At 35.7% G+C, this 15347-nt stretch overlaps 1 protein-coding gene across 6 annotated transcripts in view; it reads right to left on the reverse strand.

Annotated features, from left to right (window-relative positions):
- The window catches only part of LOC149798372 (protein brain tumor-like), a 68115-nt gene extending 58120 nt beyond the window's left edge, over positions 1-9995 (reverse strand). For 3 of the 6 annotated variants that reach the window (XR_016422002.1, XM_089963521.1, XM_089963519.1), the window contains exon 1: positions 9151-9478. The gene's annotated coding sequence lies outside the window, so the exon portion shown is untranslated. Of the gene's footprint in view, positions 1-9150; positions 9479-9913 lie in introns of those variants that run through there. The other 3 variants (XR_016422001.1, XM_089963518.1, XM_089963520.1) reach the window with 2 other exon arrangements.
- Positions 9996-15347: the final 5352 nt, after the last annotated feature.

Raw genomic sequence — 15347 nt, forward strand, 5'->3', positions numbered from 1 at the left:
TTTACTGGATTAATATTACATGAATAATTAAACGTGTCCCATTAAAAATGTTTTTAAAACACTAGTTTTGAATGGAATAAACTGAGGCAAGTTGCAAACCCATTTTTAAACAACTCCAATTAAGAGCAGTTTCTCAATTGGATGAAGTGGAGACCAGAGGAAGTAACCAACCTAGTACTTCATAAACAATAACCGTGTTCCACTTATGTCTGACCTCTGGAAAAATCTGCCTGAATGGCTAACAACACTCCCCTTCCATTCATACATGTACTTGATTAGGAAGCCCAGTTCAGGTCTTTCACCCATCACTCAAAGTGTTTAGTGACCTGTGGATACAAAACAAGACAACTTGGGAAAGACAATTTACACCTGGCTAGCAGTGGTATTTTGACAAAGTGAAACTGTATCTTTTGGATTTTGTTTTAGACATTTTTATTACAATGCACCCCCACCCCTGAGTTGAAGTGTATCAAATGTACAAACTGAGTTTTGCACATAAATACCACTTATATGAATCAGGGGACATAACTATAGCTAAATTGATTGTCTTGATTATGTAAATCATCTGAGAATTTAGCTTTTCATGGAGTAGTGGAATCATTGATAGAGTGAATATGAACAGACATCCCATTAATCAGTGTGATACCATAGTAAACATAAGGACAGTGTAGTCAACAATCAGAGAGTTCACCCTCAATAAGGTTTTAATACTGCATTTACTAGTCAAAATGCAAACAACAAAGATCCTGATTTGCCAAAGCATAATATGCCTGCAGATTATTGTCTATGCTGTTTGTTCTACTGATTATTCCTAACAAATGGTACAGATCCAGATCTGCCAATGCGTAATACAGTTGGACTCATCTTATTAGCAAGTAAAAATGATGGTCTTCAGTACTGACAGAAAACATTATGGTACAGAAATTAAATTCTATCCAGAATGATCATGATAAGGATGACCCATGGGACTGAATATAAGGCATTAAACAATAAAAAAAGAACATTCTTTTCCATTATATCAATGTAGAGGTACTACAAGACCAAAAAACAATGTGTTTTCTACAGCTCTGTTTTTAAAATGAGGGTAGATAGATTTATTTTGTTAAACCTAATTTATTTTCACAATCAGTAAACAAAATGTACTATGTACGTTAAGTACTAGGCTAAACAGATCTCAAATAGATGCAGAACCAATTTTAGGATCTTTTTTTTTAATAAAAACCCGGTAGGGTGAAAAGTGCAATGGTCAGCAGTAAAAAACAGTTTGGCTGAGAGATAAGATCCCTTTTTTTTGCATAATAAAAGGTAAAAGGTCTTTCTTTAACATGTTAACCCGTAGCGACGACTTTACGGTCATGCATGATACACTAAAGTTGGTTGTATTATAGAAAGGTAGACATATGTAGCTCTACAATGATACCAATGTGCACAAGTTTCACTCTTACCTTAATTTCTCTTATATCCAATTAAAATCCACGAAATTTTCACCATCTATTTAAAATGAAGTTGTCTACACAGTGATGTATTTTTTCCCTATTTGTCGGAAGCCTTTCACAACTTATTTATACAGTATTTACAAAATTATGTGCAATGTTTATCCACAAGAACTCTATCATCATCACTGTCAGCATCCTCATCTTCGGACGATTCAATCTGAGAAACTTTTATGTCCGAATCTAAAGATCACAAAATATCCAACTGCCGAACGTATCTTTCCTCAGCTTGCTCAATATTTTCATGATCAAACTCCACATTTTTGGTCTCATCAAGAATCACTTCCATCCACCATCATTTACGATTTTTCATTAACGGAACATGTGTAGTTAAACCGCTCTCAAACAGTAGTCCTTGGCTTCTGAACAATTCAAATTTCCACAAATGAAAGTAAAATCATTTCTGATTGGTTTAATAGTTTAGTTCTTGGAATAAACCATTTGTAACCAATCAGAAATGTTGTATCTAACACACATTCATCACGCCTGGAGATGGGATCAGCCACTGAACGCAGTAAACAATTTATGACTACAGGCGGGATCGGCCAATGAATGCAGAAACCGGATCACGCATACAGATGGGATCGGGGCCGAATGAGTTACACAAAATAAACATGCAAACTAATTTCTTTGAATAGTTTTTGCAGTGTGTTTTTGTGTGGTATACCGCTTTGTAGTTTGTTACTGTGGTTGAATGAATAAAGTGTGATACCACGTCATTTTTTCATTTAATTCTTTATCAGATTAATTAGGATCAATTACCAAACTTCCATTGTTAATGACGGTACCATAATTTGCGCTGTTAAGTGCACAAAATCAGATGGATTCCTGTTATAGAAACGTGCCTTTCTGAGGCAGAAATTGACTTCGTCTTCTCATGTTAATATTTTATGACTGTGTTTACAATGGCCACTGCTTTGAACATCTGCTAAGTCAAGTCTTTATTAGGGAATGGCATAAACAAATGCTAACTACTGATAACCAAAACTTATTAGCCCATCGGACTATTAACATTATGAAAGTTACTAGTCTAACAGGAAATCTGCTAGCCATTGGCAAGCGGACTACCGCTAATTTTGAGCCCTGAACCAATCAGAGACGTATCTAACACGCATTCACCAATACTGGAGATGGGATCAGCCACTGAATGGAGAAACCAGATGGTATCTCCTTAATTTTGTTCAGGCCCCTTAGTAGCTACTGCCCTCACATATAGTGCAGTGTTCCTGGACCACTTGTAATAATTTTAGTGGGAAAGTTGTAGGTTGAGAAGACTTCATTAGCAGTAGCAATTGGGTCAATTAGATTATGTAATCAAAATTCATAGTATAACACACACTCATGTGACAGTTGTCAATAAATAAAATAATAAAGAAAATTATAAACACTCCTGCTGGCACATTAAAATGTTGTATGAATATAGGGTTCAATCTAAGAATTTAGGAAGTGCAAGACAGTCATTCCAAAACTATGAGCACTATATTTATATTTATATTTACAGGTAAATCCAGGTGTGGCAATAAACACTTTGTATGGAATCCAGGTGAGAATAAGCACTAAATACAAAAGTAATCCAAACCTGACAAAACTAAAAACCCACTACTATTAATAACAGAATTTTATCTCTACAGAATTTGTAACATAATGGCATACAATTAACACCCACAAATATAAATCACCTTAAAAGCACAAAAAAACTTCAAAACAAAATCAACATGCACAAAATTCTGAGTGTGCTTAATTTTATAAAGCTCCATCCAGACATGTTTTTGAAATATTTTCTAGTGTCATGCTCTATATGGTGTACTTGTTGACTGACCTAGTTTTCAAAACCCTAGACCAATATATACACACTTGTCCAAAAACCTGTCTAAATCAATGCAGATATACATTCTGTGATCTGAAGTATTTATCTATCAGCAAGGTAAACAAGTCTGTGTTGCACAAAGGATCACATAGACAGGATCGAGTGCCACCTTTCCTTGAATTTTTGTTTTGGGAGGAATAGCATTTTCCGAGGGACAAAGGAAGTAAAAGTACATACTACACTAACAGTGCTAAAACCTGTATGTGGTCTATACTGTACTATCATATTTTACATTACTGCAATAGAAGTGATATCACATACTCAGTGAACTCGAAAAACAGAAAACATATGCAACTATCTAGTACTGCACAGATTTGTTCGATTCTAAGCCTGCTTTAAAGTAATGGAACTATTATAACGTAGATCCAGTCTCATATTAAGGACTTGGTCTGATAATGCAGGGGGTGGTCACGAAGCACAACTACTACTGTTATCTATGACAAAAACAAGCAACTTCTCTAAAAAAACAAAAACAAAATTGTACACAAACCCACATAATGTCAATTTTTTTTAACCTGCTATAAACGCACATGTGAAATAAAGAATTGCAACAAAAGTTACATAGGTGAAAAAGGAGGTTACAAACACAAAAAGCCTGCATTTTAAAAATTCTCAAACATCCTTATTTAGTGATTTTACAAAATCCGATTTCAAGAGATAGGGATCCCAAAATGTATTGTTGTACTTTATGTGCAGTACCAGCAGATCATCTGAGTCATTTAAATTTACTTGATATAAACATTATAAATGGGTAAAAACATCAATAATGTGTATATTCATCATGACTTAGTGGCCTGGGTGCTTGTCCTACATGTATATTCATCATGACTTAGTGGCCTGGGTGCTTGTCCTACATGTATGCGAAAAAGCTTGCCAGTAGCTTCCTGTGGGTCATTGGTTTTTCTGAGGGTTTTCCCCTCCACCAGCCATACTAACTGCCTTGTATAGCCTATCATGAGTTAAACCCACAACATAAAGGCTTATAAGCATGTACGTAAATTTGATTTTTTAAGGAAGATGCCTTGTAACATTTCAACGTAAGCAAGATGTTTGCTATCTTGATTTGAAAGAAAGAAAAAAAGAATTTTATATTTACGCAATATATATTTAAAAAAATATCTCAATGAAAAAATGTACTATCCACCTATTTAAAAATAACTGAACTCAAGATGGATCCAAAACAAGCCTAAGCCAAGAGCTAATAAAGTAAAGTCTATTTCAACTCGCATGCCGTCCGACAGCCTTAAAAAAATGTCTTTACGATTCTATCAAGGTATGCCAATCCCTTATTTCATATCAATCCTTTTTTAAAAAATGTCATGTATAAACTTCATATTTCAAATTCTGAAAATAAATCCAGTGACTTTACACTGAACATCCTCAGTCACAAAATAGGGTCAAATGTAGCAACAAATAAATAATGACTATAATGAAAGTATTCTTTTAATAATTGTTAAAGCATTTTTGTGTTTGATACAATTTTGTGACCAACAATGGAATGGGATTTGTTCAGATCATTGTAACATTTTTGTGTTTGATACAGTTTTATGACCAAAAATGAAATGGGATTTGTTGAGATCACTGTCTGCAGCATTTTTGTGTTTGATACAGTTAATACCATATTCACCATACATCCTGGAATAAAAATGCCCCACAAGTTATGATTAAACTTTTCGTTAAATACATCATGTACAAATAATTACCGACTTGAACCAAACTGTGTTGAACTTGCTGCCCATTGCCCCTGCATGTTATAATAAAGGTTGTTCTTTTTAATTGTTGTTATGGTTTAATGCCATTTTACTGCACATGAAAGGCCATACATGGTGGCCAGTATAAATGGTGGAGGAAGAACCCAAGAAAACCATGAAAAGAACCACCAACCCACAAGTAGAAACTGGCAAGCTTTCTCACATACCCAAATTGGCAGAGCCCGAGATTCTAACCCATGAAGACCGCAATGAGATCGCAATGATCCATAACAGTGAGTGCCTTAGACCAGTCGGCCACTCGGGGTCCCACAATAAAATAAATATATCACATCTGTCATCAGTACGAACATAACAGGCTTACATTGAATTGCATATTTACATAATACATTTTAAGATGATACCAACCAGACAAATATTCCTGTGTATGACTATTCTTCTAAAATTACACTCATCAACTTGAAGACTGTATCAGTGTACATCTGAGCTCAAAGATTAAGCTATTCAATGTTATTTGATTAACACATTGTGGTAATGCATACACAGGTCTTGGTGTATTGAAAATGCTCACGTCAGTGTCCATTGTTTCACCTATGTCATTTTATAACATCGCCATTCCTCAATGCAGCCAGCTGATATCTTTACATGACATGGTGCAAAGCCCTTTCTACCAGTTTTTCACTTTTTCCTTTGCAAAATGCCCTTTTTGTTTTGTGCAAAAATAAGTCACTTGGACAAAAACAAATACGTTTCCTATTGCACTGATTTGAAAATTTGGGTAGGCAGGTCCTTTTTTGTGGATGGGGGGACAAGTGAGGGTCGGCAATGTGAAACAGGGTTAGTCAACCAACCAAAAACATAGGAGGGGAGCCTTATACATTTCATTTATTTTTTATGATAAGCTCTAATATACGTTTTGCCAAAAGCTTGTTACATACCGTTTAGCATGTCTGCTAATTAACACTAGGCAGTGAGTCTTTGTTATTGAACTCGACTGCTCAGAGCAGTGTGTACAAAGACTGCAATGTAAATAAATAAAAATGGAGTATCTTTTCTAGCAAAAATTGACAATGCAGCCAATGGTCCATCTTGTTCATTCTGCTTTTTCCACTCTTCCAAGAAGTTATAAAAATGTAGTTAGGAAATAATTACACTGAAACCCGGTCAATCGGAAAGACTTGTTCTCCAAAAACGTGACTGATATCAGTTGTCATTTAATTTAACAATATTCATGTGGTTCATCTGCTGCCAATTTAAAGCTAAAAATCTAAAAGAAAATCTATATACTACTTTATACCATTATTTTTTCTGGTCTCGGCTGCTTTTCTTGGTTTTTACCTACAGCTTAACACCAATGTGGTTACATCATGCCACAAATATAGCAGTAAAATTCTTAAGGCACAACAAGACAAATAATAGCTCATCAAAAGATACACGAAAGAAAAATATAAAGCCGTGTAAAATTAAAACAATTTCTTGTATGACAACTCTTGTTACTGCAAGTAATGATTATTATTACTATTGGTACAATTCTGTGCATGAAATTTGTTTCCACAGCATTAATGACATTAGTTTATCTCCTGCAATGGAATGACAGAAAAGAATTTCAGTAATAAGCATTTATTCCTGCAAATATTTGCAAGGAATACATACACTGGATTCTTTAGCCAATCACACTCATAATCTTCCAATTTTACATCATTATTTTTATAAACAATCATTCACTTTGAAAAGTGCCCCTTTGCACACTGAAAAAGATGTACATTGAAAATGCCCTTGAATAGAAACAATCACCACGTCATTTTAAGATAATGCGGAAAGAGAGTGTTGCACACTGAAAAACACGTGGGAATCTGTTACATTTATGGGGACACTGGCATTTTAGGTGGGAGAAATATACCCATGTCCACTGTGGGTGCAACATATTTTGTCATCTTCACCTTGATGAACACCAAGTATTATCATTATAAATGGGAGCCAACTAACCAAGATCAAATATATACACTAAAAAAACATGACAATGTAGCTGACTTTCACAATGCATGTGCACATAATGAATTGACCATACACTGGTGGCAGGTGTTGTTGAGTAGTAGTCTGTATACATCCATGTTTCAAAGAGTATTTCTCTCACCAGGTGTACATCCACCCAACTCCACCTCACAAGTGGATTCTAAATTGCCAGTTGGTGGATTACCTCTATAACCCTAATGAAGCTGCATCATGGTTTTTAAATCAATTGTGTCTATTACCAAACAGCATAACGCAGTTCAGACCTAAATCAACCTGCTAATCATGGAGATTTCACCGTGTTGTGTGGTATTTCAGTGTATACTAAAGAAACAAGTGGCAAATTCAGTTTGCATGCACTTTGGTTAGCAGTTACATTTTTCAAAATTAGATTCAAATTCTGTTTCTTCAAATGACAGATACAGAACATATTTACATATCTGCTTTTAACAATGCATGCCCATAGCTCCTTGTAAGACCAATCTTCACAATGCACATACGCTCTATTGTTCAAATATGACATGAATGCTGACCTTTTCTGATCAGCTTTAATTAAAGAGATTTTCATTTCGCAATAGGATTAGAGTACGTCGCTTTGCTTAAACAGCAAGCAAAACACGAAGTTCACATCGCCTTGCATTTCCATTACAACAACCTAATAATAATAATAATGCAGATTAACTCTTTATAGAGTAGATAAAATGACTTGTATATGAAAGTTATACATGTAGTGTCATTAATTTTTGGCCTTCGCTGGGTACCATTTTTGGTTCAAACTTAATTTCTCTTTGTGTATGAATAAATATAAACTAAGTTTAGCCAATGGTGACCAAGTTATAATCTGGACAACTAACTCTGCTCATAATCATCAGAGACTAGTGTGCCTCCAGATTTACTGGGGGGGGGGGGGGGGGCATACATTTAGTGGTCAGCTATTAAGTTTTATGGATGTAGGCCAAAGCACTGCTATCCCTTTGTCCGATATGTGCAGGCCTGGCACCAATATCAAAGACCAAAGGGATGTCTGAAGCCTAATACAATATCACAACAACACTGCAGAGTATGTCTGCTGTAATAATGACCTAACATAATTGTAGTAGTACTTGTTATAATGTAATATAGCCATTAATTATGATGTGTTATTGTCTCAGTAAATAAAATCTGACGTCTGGAAATATACATTGGAACACACAGACGATCAGTTTACTTACATCATATGGTATGAATGAAATATTGGTTTTGAACATGTAATAAATAAAATGTGGCCACACTTGTAGGGTAAATTTGACATTTTTTGACTAAAATTATGGCTGCAACAGAGTGATGGCAGCCCATGCTGTTACCTTTGCACACAAACTAGTTGGTGCTAAGAAAACTGACCCAGCAGAGGTGGCCATTTGGGAAGAGCTGTATATGAAATGAACCAGAGTACAATCAGTACTACAAAATGAGGTTTTTGACAACTGAATGAAAGATAAAGACCAATTTTTCACCTCAACGTACTGAGGGAACAATTAAATGTACCAGGATATAACAACTTCCCAATTCCATGGAAGCCATGGTAGCTAAGTGTAGCATTTGACACATAATCTAACAATCCAAGGATTGTCGGTTCGATACCCACCCAAGCCGGCTTAAGTTTGCTGTCTGTGTGTGTAATTGGGTAAGACACTTGGCTCCCATTTCATCATCATCATACTGCGTAAAAAGTAGCATGAAAACAAAACAAAACAATCCATATTCCAGTGCTGTTACTAACCTGAAATTTACTGGTATGAAGCAGAACTCAGTCACAGACCACAAAATTGTAAGACATGATACCAAGGTCAAATACAAGAAATAAAAATAAAACACTGTCAATGTTCCCACCACCACCACATACTCAACCAAATAAGGACCGTCTCTTATGTAAAAAAAACATCCATTCTTATTGATACAATAAGTGAATAACGTCGCCGAGTCCGCCAAAACAATCCTTTTTCCGATGACTGTGTTTATTGTCAACAATAAAAAAAAAGTCCCTATTTCGCGTATAGCTTCCTAGTGAAATTAACACTATTTAAATACATACCTTGATGTTTCCGCAACAATTTTCATCACAAATGTAAATCCTATGACAACTTGGCTCATGCATAAACAAAGGTATGAAATCCGTCTGAACACAACGAATTATGTCTGATGAATGAAGTGAAAAGCTAGACTGGGTGAGTCACGTAAACTACTAAACGATCACTCACTGCTCAGTGAAGATGATTCACCCGATCGCTGTGGCAACAATGAGCTACTCACAAAACTGGGAAAGACTCAGTGAATGAATAATATTTACATTATTTAAAAGAATTAATCAGAATTTTACTTGTTTGTATGGGTATTTCCAATCATACACTTGGGTCCAACCGGATAAACAAAGGCGACAGAAATAGACAAGGTTTTAATTTTAACCAATCACGTCTCGCGTCTGAAATAGATCTCGCTCAGTCATGTCTGCTTCTTGTCAAATCTCAAACAAAGAATCCATTTCACAGATGTCAAAACAATCCGCTAAACATTTGAGAAATTATGATGACAACAAATCTACTGCCACACAAGCCTCTGATACTTAGTTAAAACGAATTTTGACACTGGTTGATCAATGGTCAATCCATTGTCTCTTTGTTTCAACGAACAATCAAAACACGCCATGATTTTGAATCGAGATAAAGCGTGTGCCGAGACTGGTAGGAAAATTTGTGACAGACGACTACCCTTCTTTTGATCGATGAGTTGCAATGTAAATCCTGAGAAACAGATGGTTTAATGAAAGATCGGAAAAGAAGTGACAAGATGGTACTTACGTTATTAGTTAATCATCAGAAAATTTTCTCTGGGAAGACATGTGCACCTAGCGTCCCGCCATGACAAAGGACTTATAGCCTCGTTCTGGCTTTGAATACCTAATTGCATTAATTAGCACTACAGCGCCCCCTTGGACGGGCACCTTGCTATGGCGAATCGAGATGAGAACAGGTCAAGGTTCGGGTAATAACGCGAGACAGGGAAACAAATTTCATATTAAACATATATACGTTCTTTTTGTCTTTCTTTTCTAGAGCAGAAAATAAAGATGAACAAAGTGCATTGGACATATGCCAGAAAATATTTATTTTCTCTATTAGATCCATTCGTAGCGTAATTTACCTGAGTTTTGGCGTTAGAGCTCGTGATATAGTTCATTGCTGATATATTTTGGGGTTCAGCAGGGTTCTAAACGTGAATCCCTTTCCCTTAGCCAATAGCAAGGTTACAGACAAAAGAGATTAACCAATTTTTGGAAAAAGCGCCAAAAACCCACCCACAGAACTGAGCCATTTGACCACGCCCCCACTTGCACATTAAAAGTAAGAAATGAAATGCATGTATTCGTTAAATACAGCGGGATGAAAACAAAGCCTCTAATAAGTATTTTATTTAGTAACGAGCTACCTTCTTAGTCGTCACAGGAACTGTGCACACGTATTTCTCTCTGACATAGCATTCAACCGTTAATTCCCCATTTACGACTGCATAACTGGAATGTGCCATAAAGCACGTCCGCACGATTTACCCAGTTATTTACATATTCCCTCACCCCCAACGATTCCAATGACTCTGTCTTTGATTAAAATTTAAAGTCTAAAATAAGTTGTATCTCTCTGCAAACTTGACGAATGCACATTAGTGAGTAGTATCATATTGTTCTCACTTGTATTTACACACATACTAAAACACTCGCTGCATTGTGACGGTATGCCAAATGAGTAACCAGGCCCGGTCCTAGGATGCGCGGGGGCCAGAGCTGCATGCGGGGCCCAAGGCAGCAAGCGATGAGCGCGGGGACCCAAGCAAAAAAAAACTGCATTACCTGAAAACACGGGGCCTAAGGCGGTTGCCTCGTTCTTCTTGCCATAGGGCCGGGCCTGTGAGTGAGTAAATACATATGTATGTGTTTATACAAGTAGTAAGTGCAACAACTCAACTGGACCATTTGTAAAATGATAATATTATGATCGTGTTGGTGTTCAACGCGTAAACTGAAGTAAATCGAATCATTTCCAGAACGTTCAAATTAAGCTGATTTATATTCACCACTATCTTGCTATTCAAATATGATTCCATGGAGATAAAAGAATGCAACAAATGCCATATACCAACGCTGTAAAAATTGCTAATTTAAGACACAGCTTAAATTAGGAACATAGCGTATTTTTGGGTACTGGAAGAAACTCATAAGTATACATTTAAGCTGTTATGTGGCAGGACCATTGAAAACAGATATTTCCACGAACAAGTTAAGACGAATATACACACAAAAGACAATCAGGATAAGACAAGATATATTAAAAACAGAATAGAAAGTAGAAAAGAAGAAAATAAACAGAAATAATATCCTAATGTCAACCAATTAAAGAAGCCAGATATAAAAAAAATGTGAAAAACTGTACGATCTGACTAATTAAAGCGAATGGTCAGTAGACCCAATAATAACAACTTGATTTTTTTTTATTGTGAAAGCATAAGAAGACCAAAATATACCGCCCAAAAGAAATACCTATAAACCTCTTAAAAGTTTTGGATGTACTCCAGGACATGTTAACTTCGAATGATAAAAGTAATATGTGGCACTTGAGAGCAGAACGTAAATTCGGGAATCAACGTACATTGCACGTTTACAAGGGGTGGGGGTGGTTTATAGAGCAGCACGGGAGTGATTATATTAAAAAATGTCCACGATTCGGTCATATTGCATTGATACGGGAAAGGCTTGTGATGAGAGTGTACACGTGCTGTTAGGGAATCTGCTCAAGAATCATTGGGGTTTAGTCCTTTCGAATATATCTTCATTCTACTCGGTCAAAATTGAAAGTAAGGTATGACAGAAATACAAAGGTAGTAGGTTTTCAGCATGTACGCTGTCCATACCTCAAAACCCCCTTCGGGCTTACGTTTATGATACTTATTCACATAGAATAGAACGTAAATGACTAGAATTATATCATTAACACTCCCGCGAGACGGAACAGAAACAACTTTGTCGTATAAATATCTTCAAGAAGTACTTTGTGATAGATAGCTCAGTTAATTAATCAATCAATTTATTTCTACCGCGAGGGTGTAAACGGTGGTATGCATAATGACTGTACTGAATCTGGTTTTGCTTATCTTTGTAATTCAGAATATTAAACAATCTGGACCAGAACTTTCACTCCTCCAACGAAGGAAAGAGTGAACTAAAACAGATATTTTATGAATATGCGCACTTCTTTTCTTATCATCCGATATGAACAAATAAAATCTATCATGACGTTGAGATTGTAGATTTTACATCTTGGAAACATATCTACATGATGAATCCTCTCAAACAGAAATGTTCGACAAAAGAAATTCAGTATTTACCGGAGAATGATTTTACAGAATTTTAAAGGAAATGGGTTTCGCCATGTATAATTATGCCTAAACGAGATTGCAACAGAGTGAACTTTGCAGATGTCATTTAACATATATCGATTTTAAATTGATTTGTGTGATGTTGCACCTGGTTAAATCCGTGTCCTGATTAAGGATGCTAGTACTTTAGTGCATCTTGTTATGACTTGATTGATTATTAATGAGATTCCGTTTGATAATTTTGTCAGGAGAAACTGGACGGGGTTGAAGATTGGGTTTTGATTATCGAAATGTGTAAGTAGTGAACTGGTGTAGAAGCAGCGTTTGTACTTGCTGAAATATTTATCGTAAGTTGAAGCTTCGCAGAGATCGGTATATTAAAGAGATCGGGAAATGTAGATTTTCCAGACCATGTAAGGGCGTATGTTAATTTTGGCGGTTAGATAAATTTCAGATCTAATTGGGAAATTAATGGTTTAGGATGTGTTTCCCAGATGTAGTGTTTTGTTTTAAAATTGAATCAGTCAGCAGAAACATGCAGTTCTTTTTTCTTCTTCTTTTTTGCGCGAGGCAGAAGTTCTTGACTCCGGTGGTGAGCGAGACCAAGGTTGTCCAAGGAACATGCATTTGAGAATCTATAAGATACGCACAACCAGAGGTGCAAGAAACCTCAATGCAAAAACGTATTCCGTCTTAATTTCATAATATTGTTTCTTTTTCATGAGCCTTAATATAAAAGTTTGCATTAGGTTTTTTTTTTAAATATATGTTAAACAAGCTTAAAAAAAATGTAATTATTAGGTTTGTGGGACTTATTTTTGGCCGAGAAATCTTTCGTCAGAAATTGTGTCGTATAAGCTAAGAAATGAATTGTGTTTCATTTATTCGTATGACTAGGATATGAAGTCTCTATCAGCTGGTTGCATTAATATTTGAGCAGCTTTGTGAGCTGTCTGTTATTTACTGATCAGCCATATGTGTGCATGTGTTCGACATTTAGTGATTAATAGTTGACACTGCAGGGGCTTAATTGTCAATAAGCGAAAGCGGAATACGCTATCCGTAATGGTAACTAGTTCTGTTGAAAAATACATTAACTTTCCTACATTATATTAACTGTCCATGGAAAGAGAGAATCTCGAGTGTATGTAGACAAATACGGCATTGTTTTGTATTGGATGCAAGGTTATGATTTGAAGCCAGTTAGCAGTGGTGTGTCTTTTGTGAGATGTGATACAGACTATTCTCAGTGTACCGGAGAACAGGATGTCTTCATTTCAGGGAGTAAGCAATGAACAGAGAATTATGTCGCAGTTATTTTATCAGGAAAATATCTTCCACGACAAAATATAAGTGACTGAACGACCAGTATAAGAGACTGGGCGACCGAGAAAAGCCTCTAAAGGCGGTGTGATGCATAAGTAGGTCAGAGGGAACCCGAGAATGTTTCAGGTCAAGCTGACACCAAACCGACAAGAAATTTTGATTCTGGAGAGTTAACAACAACAACCAGTTATCAGGTTATGAAAGACATGCCGGACAATTAAAGTTCGAGACACTCATTCTCTTTAATAACGAAATTTGCCGTATCAACATAAAACGTAACTGTGAATTGCATTTTAGACATCTAAGTTAATTTATTTTTCCGATGGAGGTGCATCCTGGAATTGGTCCCATAAAATACTATATTTTTGTAAATTTCAGCATTTGCAACTACAGATGGACTTCATCAATATGAAGTAGTGTCCTCTGGAAAGAATTTTTTTTCGGTAACATTCCAGCGTTTAATGAACAGATAATTGTGATGGGTACATTGATGACATGATCATCTACATTATAAGATCAATTTGGAAACCTTCGATAATTCTGTGATCAACTCAGTGATGCAGATCTGATAATTATTTATATAGGAGTGACTTTTGCTATGCTTGTGCCACTTCTTTAGGACATATTGTAGGACATGTTAAACTTGTAGAACTTAGGATCAAGGCTATATCTGAATTCCCAGTGTATATTTGTAAAATAGCTATTGACATTTTTGGGTATGATCCGATATTTTTGAAAACTTTGTTCACATTTATCGGTAATTGCCATACTCAGACGCTAACTAGTTCTTTCAGCACCAACTTTCAGCCAATTACTGGTATTGAAAACGTCTGCTGCTGCAAGTAATTTATAGATTGTTGGAGTGTAGACTACAGAATATAAAAAATGGTGTGTATCATCCTGTCTGCTTGTTTCTATTTAATTGAAAAGAGAGAGAGAGAGAGAGAGAGAGAGAGAGAGAGAGAGAGAGAGAAAAGAAGCACCAGAGAAATTATTCCACAATCAAGAAGGAATATTTGTCTTCGAGTTTGGCTTTGCAACATCTTGAGGTGTATATTTGTTCATTTCCTTCTCCGAATATTGTATTCAGTGATCACAACTCCCTTACTTCCATTACAAATGAAAAACAAAAATCTGAGGTTGTTGAGGTAGAGTTTGATGCTGCAGGAATACATGACTAACATTAGGCACATCAAGGGAAAAGATAATCTGACGCGTAAAGAAATACTATATTTTAGTACTATGTGTATATTTTTGTGTAATTAAGCTGAGTGTCATTCATAAGACATCTTCCCATATAATTTTAATTATTACAGAATCTTATTCTTGTTATACATTTAAGTAAAAGAACGCTTTATATTATAAAGCCTTCTTTTAGTTTATGAGGGGAGGTGTTATGCATATCTGTATTGTTAGATATAAGTTAAAATTATTGATTGAAATTACTAAGTGTTCATTGACTTTGGATTAACACATCTTTTGGAATTAGTAAGAAATCATTCAAAGACACACTGGATTATATCATTATGAAACACCAGG

This window comes from Sinohyriopsis cumingii, chromosome 6, assembly GCF_028554795.1.
Source record: "Sinohyriopsis cumingii isolate HCF-2022 chromosome 6, ASM2855479v2, whole genome shotgun sequence".
In the NCBI taxonomy this organism is placed as follows: Eukaryota; Metazoa; Mollusca; class Bivalvia; order Unionida; family Unionidae; genus Sinohyriopsis; species Sinohyriopsis cumingii.